This window comes from Pteropus medius, unplaced genomic scaffold (assembly GCF_902729225.1).
Source record: "Pteropus medius unplaced genomic scaffold, Ma_sr-lr_union100, whole genome shotgun sequence".
Lineage (NCBI taxonomy): Eukaryota > Metazoa > Chordata > Mammalia > Chiroptera > Pteropodidae > Pteropus > Pteropus medius.
The window spans coordinates 12,768,877-12,784,262 of record NW_024340849.1 but is presented as its reverse complement, the minus strand read 5'-3'; the positions used below and the strand labels follow the sequence as shown (position 1 = coordinate 12,784,262).

The 15,386-nt window shown below is 44.0% G+C and overlaps 1 protein-coding gene across 2 annotated transcripts in view; it reads right to left on the bottom strand.

Annotated features, from left to right (window-relative positions):
• ATP8B1 (ATPase phospholipid transporting 8B1) overlaps nt 1-4,291 on the bottom strand; it is a 107,829-nt gene extending 103,538 nt beyond the window's left edge. Inside the window, exon 1 of one of the 2 annotated variants that reach the window (XM_039840751.1) lies at nt 4,157-4,291. The gene's annotated coding sequence lies outside the window, so the exon portion shown is untranslated. Of the gene's footprint in view, nt 1-3,205; nt 3,985-4,156 lie in introns of those variants that run through there. The other variant, XM_039840761.1, reaches the window with a different exon arrangement.
• Nucleotides 4,292-15,386: the final 11,095 nt, after the last annotated feature.

Sequence of the window (15,386 nt, the reverse complement as noted above, 5' to 3'; positions counted from 1 at the left end):
CCTGAAAACCTCATAGGCTTCTGTGAAGCAGAGGTAGGTAATCCTAAGCATAGTGCCTAGAGAAGATGCTCGAGCCATTTTAAATATGAATGAATGAATGAATGAATGAATGAGATTATACCAAGGGTCTCTGTCATTAGCAACACTTACCAGGCTCCGCCACTAAGAAACCACGCAGAGAGCACAGATCCTTTAAAGAAGACCTAGGTCCAGAAACATCCGAATTTTGAAAAGGAAAGAGTAATTTTCTTTTTTTAAAACAGGAATATGGAGGCTGAGAGAGAGAGGAAAGACAGGAAGCAGTGGGTAAAGGGGACACAGCACTGCTCAGTATGTCCCAAGGGCCTCCACTGTGCAGGAGGAGGAGCAGCCATGTGAAAGTAGCCAGGGCCCTTCATGGCTGTGACTGAGTGGGCATGTCCCTAGGTCACCAAGCACCCCACTCCTTTGTGCCCCCCACAGACGCCCATTCTTCAGTATTCAAGACCTGGATTTGTGGAGGTTCAGAACCTCACCCCTACTCTGGATGGCTCTTTCTTGCCAGCGCCTGGTGCAAATAGGCAACTATGTTTGCTTAATAAATACTAACATATAGAGTAATTGATTTCTGCCTCCTACATGGTCTAGAACAAAGGCAATTGCTGGATGAGCAGTAGATACTTACTGTGCGATAGCAACGACCACCCAATAGTAATGACTGCTTTTTATGGAGCTCTATGCTAAGCTCTTTTAGCTAAATTCTTTCATTTGGAACTCATCGTACAACCTAAAAGGTAGTACTGCTGTTATTCCATTTTACAGATAAGGAAACTGAAGCCAGAGGGATTAAGTGACTTGCTCTAGGTTTTACAGCTGGGAAGTGTGGAGGCCGGGATTCCAAGCCAGGTCAAGGAAATCCCGAGAGTGTGTGATCAGCCTCTATTTACTGCTGCCTCTGGGCTCAGTGTGCATTGGGACCAGTTATCAAACATACTAGTTTCCCACTGGGCATGGTTTTGGCAACACTTTACTTAAAAGTGCATGCATTTGTAAGTATTAGTAACAGTACTTATGTGTTCCTAAATGACTAGATAATAAAACTTTGTTTTTTAAGAATAACAGTGAGAAACAAGACTGGGTGTGTGCGTGTGTGCTTTCTAGATTCTTCCTCCACAATGCCGGGTCTTCAGTGACACAGGACCTCAAAAGATCTTAGACTTTATTTTTGGGCATTATTTTTAGCTGGGCACAGTGACGGGGATTCAGGAGTAACTTGGTTAACAGAAAAAAGAAGGATAAGCGATCTTTTTTGTGTGTGTTATTAAAACTCTTCTGGTAGCGAATTAATTTTTACTTATCTTAATAAGTAACAAAACACCTACAGGCACGAATACAATTAATCTAATTGAATGATACCAACAAACAGACCTGAAAACTCACAAGATACCTAAAGATACCGCAAAGAAGAACTTCCTGGGAAATTAATCTAGATGCAAATGTAGACTCAAATTCTAAACTTAAGTGCTTAAGAAACTTTAACTGCACCTTTCTTTAGAGATAAACGTCATGAATGGACTCCACAAAACGTGTTACCTAAAAAGCAAGTTCCTCTGCATTCATAAAAGCATAGGCTTCTTTTACAATGATTGAAACTAAAGAGCAAAGGTGACTAGTAGATTAAAATCTCTCCAGAATGGGTCATAAGGATTACCTAGATTTCATGAGTGTTGTTTATGAAAAATAAAATGGAATTCAGACTAGGAAGCCAATAAACTATGAAAAATACACCAAACACCTGAGCATCGCACTAATTTTTAAAAATATCAGATTAATAAAGAAATAATAAAGTGACATTCAAACCCCTACTATAGACAAGGCACATCCACCTGTTCTCACGTAATTCTCTCAATAACCCAAGTAGGTCGACAATATCTTTTTCCCCCCAGATAATGAGTAAACTGAGGTTCTGAAAATTTAGGAATTTTCATCTGAGGTTATACAATTTAAAAAGTAAATCATATAATGAAAGTAAATTATAAAAATTAAATACAATTTAAAGTAAGTAAAATAACTGAAATCTATGGGAATCTAAATCCGTATGTTTTCCACTACTCCTTCCTTTAGAAGGAAGAGAGAAAAGAAAGGAAAGAGGAAGAAAAGAAAGGAGTACAGACAGACAGGGAAAGAAACATTCTACAACCAGATCTCAGTGTCATCAGTACTAAGATCCCAGAGACTGAAATGCAGGTGAAACATGGAACTAGTCTTGAACTTGCCTCAGACCTGCAGGCTTCTTTTTGTTAAGCCATTTGCCTTACCAAATCATTATTTTAAAGCCTCAGCTAAACAAACAAACAAACCCTCGAGTTCTATCACTAACAAGTAATAAGCGCATACTCGTATGCATTTTCCTTAAAATAAAAAACCAGAAAGAACGCTTCAAAGTAGCCAGAGCTGCTCTCACACAGATGCCATTCGTGTTCATTAATATTAAGCCACATGGGTCTCATTTGGTCCTCAATAACAGACGCAAAGAACCACTAAAAATTACCCAAGCACTAGCCACTAGAAAATGGCAAGTGAAGAAAGCTGTTAAGTTTTCGTACCTAAAATTAGAAGGAGGAGGCCTCCAGGACATAATGAAAACCATTAAGAGAATTCGGAGAGGGGTAATTGCAGACACGCGGACTTCTCCCCAGACAGCAATCAGCTAATAACCATTAATCATCTTTTGCACAGTATATGCATTTACTTACAATGGGTTTTAATAAGGTCTGCAACAACAGGCCCAGAATTAATGAATGGCATTTTAGGTCTAACACAAAAATACTCTTGAGATGGTGAAAATCAGAACTTCTACTTCATGTTTTGTGTTGTTGCCTCTTTTTATATGCGCTTATATTTACTATCACTGGAGACTTTATCACACCATTTTTTTAGTTTTTCTGCCTAAAAGCAGTTAACCTTGGTCCCTAACCTACTGTGTAGTGGGTGAGATTCAAGCACTTCGCCTGTGTTGTCTCCTTTAATTCTCAAGGAGCGGAGACAAAAATTTAAAGGCAGTGCCATCAGGAAGGTGGGAGAGAATCTCTTCTCAAGCCAAGAGGGCGGGCGGTTTCCGGGAGGAAAACTTGGCGGCGTCCGGAGCTACCCTAGAAGGCCTTGGAGCCCACAAGGGGCTGCGCCTGCAGGCCGAAAGGGTCGGGTGGGGCTCGGGGAGACTCACTGGGCGGAAACGTGGCCTAGGTCCTTCGTACTTGAGCGTGTCAACTCCGTTCCCCCGCTCTGCATCCTGGTCCTACCTCTACAGCGGTCAAGAAGCTGCGTTCTGCGGCACATCCGGTGGGAACGAGGCGCGCACACGCCCCTGGGAGAAGTTACGCGGACAACGCAAGCTTTTCCTTCACTTGGGAGGTGTGGGGACGTGGGAAGTTAAAACACTCGCTATTCTCTGCAGTACCACCCACACCCAATAAGTCGCCCCTCCGCACGCATAAAGCGAGGTGACAGCGCTGGGCATCAAACTGAGAAGGGAAGGAGATGGGCCGTAGCAGTGCTGTGGGAGCTGGCAGATAACGACCCAACAATCACCGGGGAAAGTAACCCGTTCCCCCACCACCTCCCAACGTGTGTAAAAGCGCATGGAAGATGTCGGAAGGGTGCCTGGTCCCGCAACCGGCGCAGTAGAGGCGATCTCACCCTCCATCCTTCCCCAAAGCTGCGGCCAGGTATATATGGCCCTAAGGTCTTTTTCGGATGCGTTGACATCGGCTCCCAAAGAGGTTCCAGCAGAACCCAGCCACAGGAGACTTCCAGAGGGCCGGCAGACACTTCAGGGAAGCCAGCGGCACTTTCCAGGGACCCGCGAGCCGCGCCAGGTTTGACCCTCGGAGTTTAACCCAGACGTGTGTATAGCAAACGAGCGAAGGCTCCAAACACCTCCCGCGAGTTCCCTCCGCTCCCGGCCAGCCAGCTGTGCCTCCTCATCCCCGAGCCCGCAGAGGCTCCCTCGCCCCCATCCAAACCCCACCAGTGTGGACTCAAAAGACCCAGGGCTCGGACAGCTGCTGCCACTGCATCTCGGATCCCCAGTCCGCCAACCCTGGGGCGGTTAGAGGATCTGCTGGGCCGACAGAGTGGGGAAGCTCGGGGCCCCCGGCGCCGCGTCCCTGCTTACCTGGCGCTCGCTGGGCCCCAGGTGGGGCATCCGTCGGGTGCCAGCCTCTCCGCGCGCTCGCTGCGCACCTGGCCGCCGCCGCCCGGCCCCAGCTCTGGCGGAGGAGCTAGCGCTTCATGGCTCACGGGGGCTGGCCCGGGGCCCCGGGAAGCTTGTCTGTCCAGTTGGCGGCGGCTCTCGCGGCTCGCCAATAGTCCTCGCCTTTCCCCGCCCCTTGTCCGCGCGCCCTTCTTCTGTGGCCGCCCTTTTCCCTCCGCTCCCCGCGACCGGACAAACTGGTTTCTCTGCTCCGGGATGGTGCCTCCCGTCTCCCTTTGGCAGCTGCGGCTGCAGCGCACCGCAGAGGCCGGGGCGGGTCCAGCCGTCTGCCCTCCCTTTGTCCCTCCCGGGGGGCGGAGAGAGGCTGGACGGTGAGCCTCTGCGCAGACCGACGCGGCCCAGGTCGAGCCCTGCGCCCTCCGTGCGCCCCGGCGGCAGGTGGGCCCAGAGCCTGTGGCCTCCGCCTCGCCGGCTCCGCGACCTGGCAGCTGCGGTCGCTCTCAGCTCTCCCAGTGGTCCTGCCCCACCTGGGGGCCGCGCTCGCCACCCCGCCAGCCCCGCTTCACTTTCCCGCCGCCCTCGTCCGTCGTGGCCACCACCCGGGGTCGGTGACCGCGCCAGTCCGGAAAGCTGGCGGGGCCACTGCTCCCCGGAACTAAGCTCCCTTGGTAAGGAGAGCTGTACCCTCTCGATGCCAAGTCACGTTCCCGGACAGGTCACCGAATGTGTGTCGCAGCTCGACGCACGGAGCATGGGGAAAGAGACTGTGCCAAAAGACTTCAAGAAACTTATCCTGTAATTGCAGCAAGCAGGCTTTCCGCTGAGACCAAACTTCCTCACCTTTTCAGGTTTGGGGTCAATAGGAGCCAAGGCGCGGCCTGTGAACGGTGCGGTGTAGTTGACAGTGTTGGACTCGCGGGCATGGTTGACAGCTGGTGTTTGGCTTGTGAGTCGCACCTCCCTTGTATTGCACTCAACACCGAAAGTTTCCCTTCAACAGAATTTTACTGCTTATCTGCTAAGTCACTGGGATACGAATGAATGAAAGCCAAAGATGAATTAGATTTTGTTAAAATGTAGTAGTAGAGCCAAGACTCAAGTTACCTGCAGATCAGAGAGGCTCAGGTCATTCACCTGAGAGTTCAGACTCACATCTGGGGGCTGGTTTATGGGAGACCATCGGGGAGGCCATGCTTGAGGCAAGACTCAAAGATCCACACATTTAGGGATTAGAGTTGCATGGAGAGGGTATTCAAAAAGTGGCCCATTGATTTGATCTTCAGCTGTATGAAGGATTCAACTAATAACAGTTAAACCCTAGACTACCCTGGGTTTCTTTTTCATTAGTCACACTTGACCTTTGACTAGGTAGTGCTGGTCAGTTATTTAATTTCTCTGGGCCTTAGTTTCTTCATCTGTGAAATGAAACTGGACCAGATGATCTAAATGGTTCCTTCCAGTGCTTATTTTCTGAACCCAACAACAGAGCCAAGGTACAGAGGCTTGAAAATATGGGCCTGTCTAGTGACAATGGGGTAGACCAGTCATCTAGCAATACAATTAGTATCGCATAAGTCCAGGGAGGGAGTTAGGGTCAGGAAGTCCTTGAATGCAGGCTAAGGAGTTTGGATTTGCTTTTGGCAGCACCTGCAAACCATTAGAAGTTTATGGCCACAGCAGTGACATGATCAAGGCTGTGTTTTAGGGAAAGTCATGGGGATAGTTTGGAAGAGGCTAAGACTGAACATGGGGGTACTATTTGGGAGACTAGTACAGCAACATAAGGCGGGACTGCAGGAGTTGCCAGTGGAAATGAAAAGGCAGAGGCGTTTCCAGGGACACCCTGAGGAGAAATGGCCAAGATACGGAGAGGCCAGACCTGCAACTGACTGGCAGAAATATAGAAGACAACCAAGGTCTCCAGGTTAGCTGATGGCATTAGTAGGAACAGCAGAGTCAGAACGAGGGAGGCCACTGGGGAGGGCTCTACCCCACCGGGAGAAATGCCAGTAAACCTGGAATCGAGAGATGAATCTAGACTAAAAGAGGGTCATTTCCTTCTTGCAGATCTACCAGCAAGTGCTCAATCTGTCCAGGAAAACAGTGCCTAGAAAAGACTATGCTGAGACACATCCAAATTACACTCACGCCCAGATTTAATAAATACCACTCCTACTGCTGCATTTAGCATCTCTATGAAGACACTGAAGCCTTCAAGCTAGGTTGCTTCTCTTACAGACAACACGGAGGGGAGAAGGTGTGGACAAAGGGATACTTAACAAATATTTATTGAGTATCTACTATGTGCTAGGCATTGTTCTAGTTCCTTAGGTAAATCAGTGAACCAATCAGGCAAGTTGTATCTTAAAAGGTGACAAATACTTTGAAAAAAATAGAACAAGACTGACTGGGAGGAGGCCACAGAGGGAGCCTTCTAGGATGCTGTAAGAACTCTTCACCTTGATCTGGGTGGTGGTTATGTGAGTGTATACGTTTATAAGAGTTCATCAACCTGTACACTTAATATTTGTACATTAAAAATAAACAATAAAAATAGAACAAGGTTAAGAGATTAGGAATGGGAGAATGAGTTGTAATTTTAAATAACGTGGTCGCTGTAGGCTTCATGAAGAATTGCATTTGAAAAAGAATTGCCAGGTGAAGGGGTTCCATCCTCAGTGAGAGAAAAGTTTTCAAAGCCCATCTTGCCTGGAATCCACCAGAAAAGGCATATTCAGACCTCGTCCTACTGAGTTTCTCTTACCTAAGCCTTCCGCACTTTTCTGGTCATGGGGAAGGAGACACTCAGAACACGTCAGCTGATACTGCTGATAAAGGAAGTAGCTCACCTGGAAATCCTGACCCTTGTCCTCTCTGAAAGAACTGTGCCAAATTTCAGGGTGCCTTGTCAGGTCAATCACTGAAAGTGCATCATGCATGCAACAAAGATACAGTCATTTCTAAAAGGGTGACAATGCTTTTCAGCTTTTGTAGTTCGTAATTTCCTCCAACAGTTTTTTTTTTCCTTCCTCTTTTCTTGGCAACACTTCTGTGCATTTCCATGATGTGAGTAGAAAGGCTGGGGAGGTAGCTAAGAGAACTAGCTCAATTTTGCTGAAAATTCATTTCCTAGAATTTTTTCTACAAGATAAGAGCCAAGAGATAAAAGATATGTTTAAAGAGAGGTGATACTGCCTGTATTCGGTTCTTTGCTAAACTCAGTGGTCATTTAAGCTAAAGCGTTTAATGCCAATGGAAAAGGAGTCATGACACACAGGTGTTACTGTAACCCGTGCTTGGCAGTCAAAATTAACTCAGTTGGAAGGTGAATTCTTCACAGCCATCGTCTAGACCAGCTCCAGAATGTTAAACATGAAAAGAAGATACCTCTTGTATGAGCCTGTCTTTGCACTAAGTAAAATTAGAAGCTTCAGCTAGTCTAACCTCTCTTTCTTTTAGGTGGAATTTAAAACAGATACAGATGGTATATTCTATCTCTACACAAATACTTTCCCAAATTTCCTCTGACTTACATGCTTTCCACTTCCTTTACTACTTAGTGACTCCATTTTTTTCTTACCAACATTTTAAATTATAAAATTGGATTTCAAGAGAAACATTAAACATCAGGTAACAAAGTGTATCTCAGTTATTTTGGCTTAATATGCATGAGATATTAGGGGACGTATTATTCCTGGGCACATTATTAAAATTCACTTCTCTTTCATATTCACGAGCATGTAAATGTGTAGAATCAGTCTACAGTTTTTCTTTATTTACAAGGAGATTTTAATAATCTACTATCTATCTATATAGAAATAAAATGAACATTACATTGAATCTGTGTTGATAATACTAGTTAAGCTTAATTTATATAGTTAATTTAACGAATAAATGTCCAAAATGTCTTGTGATCATTGATAGTATATGTAGCCATGTTTTCATGTAGCCATAAGAAGTTTATACATAGTATCTTGTGCTCTATTTTCACCGTGTACCATGATCATGAAAACATCCTTCCCTTTGTCCCTCATCCTCCATGACTGGCATACTGATCTCCCCCATCCCAAACTGTTTGCAATCCACTGAAATCTGAATAGTATTTGATATTCCCTCTGCTTAACATATCCTCAACTCCTCGATCCAGCTCCAAAGTGGCTCCCTCTGGGTAAGCCTTGCCCCACTCTCCACAGACAGTGGTTTCCACAGCATTTTGCACCTAACTTCTAGGAAAGCCTTTATTTCATTGTATTTTAACTGATTACCTGTCTCCTTTCCCGATGCATAGGGAGCCCTTTGAGATCCAAGACTGAATTTTAATCTTCTTGGTCTCTCTTGGCATAGAACACTGCCAAGTGGCTATCAAGTCTTGTAGAATGAATGAATGGTCTGAGTAGTCATACTCTCTATGTGTGTTTATAGTTACATAGTATTTTCTCCTGCTGAGGATTTAATCATTTGCTATTGGGGAATATTTATGCATTTTCCAGATTAGTTTTCAGAAATACCTGATCAATCACAACCCATCACTATTTTTAGGGCTTCTAAACATCTTATTTCTCTCTGGTTCCTATTATTTTGTGGGTTGTGATTTGACCTTCTTTACTTTATTCTAGAAACAGTGTCCCTCCAGTACAAAAAAAGGTTTTGCTTTATTAGAACGAAGACATGTGTAAGCTTTTGTTGCTATCACTGGAGCAGTAGAACGAATAGTATTCAAGTTTTCCCATAAAGTTGTAGCAGCATATGCTACGGATGAGTACTGCCTTTTTAGTTTTCTAAACTGTCTATATGTGTGTAAACATATGTGTATGATGTTTACAGATTGTCCCTATCTGTAACATATAAATAATATGTGTGTATGTTAACATATTTATATGCTATAGATAAACAGCCAGCATGAGTGGTTGTCCCCCCCGCCCCAATTAAAGAAAAGCAAATTAAATGCAAAAAAAAAAAAAAAAATGAGAAACAAATTTTCACTTATCATACTGTCAAAGAAAAAATCTGGTGCTATACTGCACAGTCAGTGTTTATGAGGAAACAGGATTTCATATGCTGTTGGTGTGTGTGCAAATTGCACAGGTTTTTTTTTTTTTTTGGAAGAAAATTCAGAAACAAATAGCAAAATTTTAAACATATATGCCTGCGCCTCAAAAATTCATGTCTAGGAATTTATCCTAGAGATGTATTTGAACATTTACACAAGGTGAATGTGCATAAATATTCATTTCAGCCTGTTTTTTACTTCAAAAGACCAGACTTGGCCTCAATGTCCATTAATAGAAGGCACATCCGTATAATGGGATAATCATTGGTCATTTAAAAAAAGTTAAGGCGATCTAGTTATGCTGTTATTTGGAACATCTCCAAGACATATTGTTACATGGAAATGCAAAGTACAGAGGAGTGGAACTCTGAGCTAGCAGGTGAGGGGCAGATCAGGGGGAAACGTCAAATAGATGATTTTTCTGTCACCTCAGATTCAAATTCCACAGCACTAGTCAAGTCCTGTTCCAGAGGGACACATGAAAGGAACACCCTCCCCCCAAAATAAAAGCATTAGTCCTGTACTAATAAGGAGACAGAGCGCCACCTAAATGCCTTTCACTGAGCAATTCCCGGTAACTCCCAGTAGCAGAACAAAAGGAATTCTCAAGACTACGATGAAAGGAAGTCCTGTTGTGACAGAATCTACCCACATTGAAACAATGGGACAGAAGGCCACAGCAGGGCATATCACAAGGGGGAGAAAAGATAAACTGATAAATTATGCATTCGACTATCCTGAGAGAAGCTTTATGGTTATGTGTGAAATTTGGGAACTGGATTAACGGTGGGAACATGTGGGAAAAGGTACATGGGGAAAAAAGGCAATTATTAACTCCAAACCAAAAATCTCCTGAGAGAGGAAATGGAATCATAGTATATGTACCGCATGGCTTAGCTGCAAACAATATTTCCATACTCATAATAATGCACCCACTGAATATGATTTAACTGTAAATGGAAATCTAATTATGAAGGGAGAATGGAGGGGGACCGTGAGGGTATGCATGTGTGTGCGTAGGAAGCGTTCTGGGTTGGGATGCATATGAGTGTTAAATCATCTTCACCCATAACGGAAAGTAAAGAGATAATGTCTAAGACAGCAAAACATCAAAAAATGGCACTATAAGCATGTTATTAGTAATACGAAAATAAATGCAAGAGCCAACTAAGTGTTAAAAAATGATTATCCCTGGGGAAAAGCATTAGGGGCAGAATTTCAGGCAGGGGCAGCAGAAGTCCGATTGAAGCCGGCATTTCTTCAGAACCCCTCGAGTTACGAGGGGCCACTGCCCATTGTTCTGAAAGCAACAGACCAACCCAGGGTGAAGGACACAAGAGTCCTGTCGACATGGGCCCAGGGGAACCTCGTCTTACTTGGAATGTCATTTGCACCGATACAGTTGTTTGGGTTAAGCAGCGGTGTGGTAGAGACCTCAGTTACCCAGCCCAACACCCATCCTCTGCTTCTGCCCTAGCCTCAGATCCCGACATGATCTGGGGCAGCAATGTGTCCCGCGAAAGGACTACATGCCCCAGTCTCTCTTCAGCTAGACGTGGCCATGTGACTAAGTTCTGGACGATGAGGTATAAGCAGTGTTGGATGGGACGTCCAGGAAAGCTCTAAGTCAGTAAAACATGATTTTCCTTTCATCTTCTCACCTGCAAGGTGGTCACAGTGGCTGCTGAGCTGGTTGCCATCTTGAATCTGAAGGGACTTTGAAAATAGAAGCGATTCTCTGAAGAGGGTGGACCAGAAAGACGCAAACAACTGGGTCCTGATGACATCACAGTGCCACTCCGCCAGCTGAGACTGACTCTTGCTGGACTTAATTTATGTGGGAAAAAAAAGTGTTTTTGTGTGTTTAAGCCAATGTTTTTCAGTTCTCTCACCCATCACTGAATGCAGTTCCTCACTGAGGTGAGGTAAGACTACGGTAAGACTCCAGCTTTTTAAGAAAGAAGTCAGCAAGTAAAAATATGTATCCTGTGAGAGATAAAAACAACCTCAAAACTCTCGACTAACCACCCATTTTATACAGAGGAAACTGAGGCCCCAGGGGAGGTGTGCAGAGCCAAGCAAAATTAACAGTTTCTATGGCCTCCTGGCACATCTGGCTTTCCTCCTTTTAAAGCAGAGGTAGGTGCAATTAAATGTAAATGCTTTTCAGCTATTAATAATGCCAGATGACACTTTGTCACAGACGGTGGGCATTTTGAACATTTGTAGCTTTAAAGAAACCAAAATAGTTTCATATGTATTCATTTTCCTAGATAATGTTTTATTGGGACCCGCTCAAGGAGACATTCATTTAAACCCTGAATCCCAGAAATTCAGACTGTATGGAAAAGAAAAAGGGAAAAAATGAAAACACCTTCCAATCAACATTGGGGGATTATTGTTCCTCCCCCACGTAAAAGATAAGTGAGTCAGTCACCTGTCACCTGTTACAACATGAAGTTGTTTGGAAGGAAGCCAGATTCCCAAAGCTTGAGCAATGCTAACTTGATTCCTGCTTTGGGGAGCGTGAGGTCATCCATACTTGCTGATTCATGTTCTCTTTACTCCCGAAGGATCTAGCTCCTTTGCATCCTCCCTCAGATCAATCTCTGTTTCTGCTGCTGTGGATGCAAATCTTTTCTGATCTAAAGACTTCATGAACCATCTTTGTGAAGAGATTCAGGGCTGTGTTTGTTTCATTTGTGCACTGAAGAGCACATCCCATGCACAAGCCCCTAGAGTAGAGCTGGGGGTACAGCAGCAATCATCACCCAGTAGGGGAAGTACCTCCAAGGGGGAAGGCATGTAGGAAAATAGGAGGGGTCTCCCCTGAATCATTCTTAGAAGTCACAGAAGGCTTCTTGGAGAAGGTGACATCTACACAGAGACTTGGAGGATGAGTAGGAGTTTCTGACCTCCTCTTAATCACTTTTCAGTGGTGGCTGCTGTCATGTGACATTTCTTTATTCTGGTTCCACAGGGTGAAGTGGGTAGCAATGAGGTGGTTAAACAAATAAAATGCCCTCTCTTCCTTTCCTTGAAGTCTGCAGATAGTACCGTCTTATTTGCTCTGGAAGGAGTCAGAAGCTGGCTGTCCAGTCTTCTCTCAAGCCCTCTTACTTGCCATGTCCCTGCTCCCCACTCCACCCCATCCCTGGAGGCCTCTGCCTGGAACAATCTTCCATCTCTACCCCTGACTAATACTTATTTGTCCTTCAGATCCCAAGCCAGTTGTCCCTTCCAAGAGAAACTCTTCCCGACAGTCATATCCACACCCCTCGTAATTCTCGTAGTATTCTGTATCTCTCCTTTGTCACAGAGCTTACCCCAGGTTCAAGTGGACATTCGTGAATGTTTTATTACGATCTGCCCCCACTTTGTGGGTGGGCCATTGTCTGGTTTTGCTTTTAATTGGATCCCCTCTACCTAATAGTGCCTGGAGTATAAATATAGAAAGCATGTGGATGCCAACATGTACGGAGTGCCCCTATAACTTGCATACACGAGCTCATGTAAGCCTTATAACAATCCTATACGGAAGATACTGTTATTTTCATTTTACCAAAGAGATCAATGAGGCTGAGACAGTATAAACAAATTCCTTGCCCAAAACTGGTAATTAGAAGAGGAGGATTCTATCCTGGACCTATTGAATTCTCAGTCCTGAGCTCATTCCACTAATATCAGGCTGTTTCTGGAATGGCGAGCACGAATCTCTTCCATTCAAGAGTTATTATATAAACTCCTGTTCACAAATGCCAATTAATCATGAAAAAGAGCAACAGGGCAAAAGTCTCTGCTCCAAGGAAAGCGTAAAGCAAAGGTTGCGGTGATTACAGTGAGAAAGCTTCCTGATCTTTGAGACTCATAAAAAGACCCTCCCGCCATTGGTCAGCTTCATTCTTATCCGTTTGCTTGAAGTAACTTCTCACATTTCTAAATGGAGACAGAGTATTTCCTTTGGAATTTTCTTACATTGTTTTATTCTTGGGTGTCACCCTTTTTAGTTCGGTCCAGCAAAGAACTCAAAATTCAGTTCCTTTGGGGAAATTTTTCTTTTTCTTTTTTTAGGGAAGCAGTATCTCTACCAGGAAAAACTAGTTACTAGAGGTGTCCCCAGAGGTCACCTGCTTATGTATAGTTGTCACTGAGGCGTTTCCACCTAAAGCTTCTCTGGCACGTTGAGGTGGCCTCAGAGTACGTGAGTCGAGGCTCAACAGTGATCTCATCCTATGGACCTGGTCCAGCAGCTGCGAGCTTCATCATCACAGAGCAGGTGACTGACTTCTTGCTAATGTAGTGAGGTCATTAATAAACCAGGAATTTCCCAATTAATGCTACATGGGGGAAGGACGATCGGTCAGGGCCCCTGGCTGTAGGTTGTCTTCATATGGCAATGACAGCCCATTTAGGGAGTGACTTTCGCCTTACATAATGGACTCCTTTTGCTCTGAAGCATCTGAATATGTTCTTCTTTAATAAAAATTGCTGGTCCTTGTCTGTTTCCTACAGTGATAAATTTACTAAAAAATAACATCTCTATACAGACAATAGATTATTATTCAACCTTAAAAAGGAAGGAAATTCTGACACAGGCTACAACATGAATGAACCTCGAGGACGTTATGCTAAGTGAAAGAAGCCAGTCACGAAAGGACAAATATGATGGGATTCCACTTACAGAGGTTCCTAGAGTAGTCGTATTCATAGAGACAGAAAGTAGAATGGCGGTTGCCAGGGGCTATGAGGAGAAGGAGGAATGAGAAGATAGTATTTAATGGGTACAGAGTCTCGGTTTGGGAAGATGAAGAAGTTTTGGAGATAGGTATTGGTGATGGTTGCAAAAACAATGTGAGGGGACTTAATGCCACTGAATTGCACACATAACAGGAGTTTAAATGATAAATTTTATGTTCTATGTATTTTACTATAATAAAAAAAATAATGTGAAGATTTTTCTTAAGTCTTGCCTACTGTCCTAATTGTTCGTTAGTTACACCAGTGTGTAGCGTGCTACCTCCTGTCTTCAGCCTCGTTACTCAAACAGTGGTGCCTGGACCAGCAACATCAGCGTTACCAGGAAGCTTCTTAGAACGATGGAATTTTGGGCTTCTCCCACACCTGCCAAACTGGAATTTGCAGTGGTTGGAATCTCATTTCAACCACTAAACCATCAGAGGACCATCCTCTGGAGTCTGGTATCATCTGTTTGGTTCTCGAGAACATTTCAGTCAAAAATAATAATCTTCCTTTTGCCCGTCTTTAAGTCATACAGTTTGTTTGATGTGACTATTGGCAAGAAAATCGGTTCTTTCTGCTGCCCTCTCATAATGCCAGCATATTAAAAATAGATAAGATTCCTGAGCCACAGATGGTATGATCAAAGGTATAAGCAATTGAAAACATGGAGGTTAACATAGACACTGAGGTAATGCATGAAAATAGCTTGTGCCTAAATACAGTTGTATTTTCTACAGAGAAACCCAGTAGACAGAAAAAAGTAAAAAAAGGAAAAAAATAACCAAACAAATAAATCAGAGTTTTGTTTGTTTGTTTGTTCATTTGTTTTTTAAATAAAACCACTCAATTCACACATCACTTAAAGAGCACATACTGCCTGGGTGTTTTAAACACAATTACACTACTTAAAAAGTTGCTTCATTCAGATCTCTTTTGGCTGCATCAGGGAAGGGGGGCTCTGTTGCCTCTGTTTGGTCCAAGGTATCTGTGGGTTGCTTCTTTTACCATGGTAAGTGATAAAGAAAAATGTTGGCTCATGCTACTTTATCTGAGTCCAAGGAGCATCCTTCTGGGTGTGAGGTAGGAAAGGAGGCACCCGTACCTTTCTCCTCCACGAGGAGGTAGAGAGGAACCACATTTTTGGAGGCCTCGTCAAGTCCCAAAGAAAAAATCTCCCTAAGAGAAACCACAAGTTCAAAAGCAGGGACATTTCTCATAGTGACCTGCAGTGTGTCGCTCCATCTCTTTTACTTAAACGTACTCAATCATGAAAATTAAGGCGTAAAATTTGTCACGTTAATGGCCATTTAAAAAAATCCAGCTGCGTACCTGTTCCACTCCATTTGCCTCTGTTTCCTCATCCATGTGATGGACAGTTCACACCTGATGAGGGACAGGTGG